The sequence below is a fragment of the Saccopteryx bilineata genome, chromosome 3 (genome assembly GCF_036850765.1).
Source record: "Saccopteryx bilineata isolate mSacBil1 chromosome 3, mSacBil1_pri_phased_curated, whole genome shotgun sequence".
NCBI lineage: Eukaryota > Metazoa > Chordata > Mammalia > Chiroptera > Emballonuridae > Saccopteryx > Saccopteryx bilineata.
In genome coordinates, this window is record NC_089492.1 from 24211602 (window position 1) to 24212789 (window position 1188).

Sequence of the window (1188 nt, forward strand, 5' to 3'; positions counted from 1 at the left end):
TTAATACCAGCAGAGAATGCCAAAGGACTCCAATTACTCCACTCTTTATCTGTCTCACCTTTTAACAGAATCTGATTGCAAGTTACTCATGTTTCCTCAAATTATTTGTTTCTACTTCAAGTTCAGCCTTCTCTAATTGCAGATCTCATAAACATCCCAGAGTATATTTCTCTGTGCTATAAGATCATCTTAAAGACTTGTTAGTCAAATAAGTTTGTAAATATGATATATATGTTTGCTCACTTATAGTTTGCATTGGGTGTGGGAGACAGGCTGTAAGCTCCCAAGGTCCTTATAGCCTAAGGCTTAGTTTTAAGTCTAAACTTTCCCACCCTTTTAATGCTAAGATCTCTTCAACATCCTTCTAATATCATACTAAGATCTTCTCAAAATTGAGTTTTTGGCCCTGGCCAGTTGGCTCAGTGGTAGAGCGTCGGCCTTGCGTGCAGAGGTCCCGGGTTCGATTCCCAGCCAGGGCACACAGGAGAAGCGTCCATCTGCTTCTCCACCCCGCCCCCTCTCCTTCCTCTCTGTCTCTCTCTTCCCCTCCCGCAGCCAAGGCTCCATTGGAGCAAGGATGGCCCAGGTGCTGAGGATGGCTCCATGGCCTCTGCCTCAGATGCTGGAGTGGCTCTGGTTGCAGTGGAGCGATGCCCCAGATGGGCAGAGCGTCGCCCCCTGGTGGGTGCACCGGGTGGATCCCTGTCGGGTGAATGAGGGAGTCTGTCTGACTGCCTCCCCGTTTCCAGCTTCAGAAAAATACAAAAAAACAAACAAACAAACAAAAAAAAACTGAGCTTTTCTCCACACCCTTGACTGCTGCATAATGTGGGGTGGTGCACTCTTATGAGGAATCCCATTTATGCCTCAGATGGTTGGCTTTGTATCAGAGACTTTATTATTTATAAAGCTTACGGCTTTAATTTCTACACTATAAGATAAGGCAGACCAGGTGAGGGAGCTCTCTCGCTCAGATCCTGCCATCAGCATTGCAGAGGAGAGGCAGCCAAGATGGCAGAGTGCTGAAGGAGAAGTCAGTTTGTGCAGAGTTTGTGCAGAGCGAAGAAGATGGGGAACAAAGGTAAATAAGGCTAGTGGGGCCTTTGATTCTAGAAATACTTGGATGAGTCAGTGGTTTTGGGAGCCCTGAATGGAAAGTGAAGTGGTTTCCTACTGTGTGTATTTCTT

The 1188-nt window shown here is 46.5% G+C and overlaps 1 non-coding gene across 1 annotated transcript; it reads left to right on the forward strand.

Moving 5' to 3' along the window:
* The first annotated feature begins 403 nt into the window (after positions 1-403).
* TRNAA-UGC (transfer RNA alanine (anticodon UGC)) lies at positions 404-479 on the forward strand. Its single transcript has one exon. It is a non-coding gene; the product is annotated as a tRNA-Ala (tRNA).
* The last annotated feature ends 709 nt before the right edge of the window (positions 480-1188 follow it).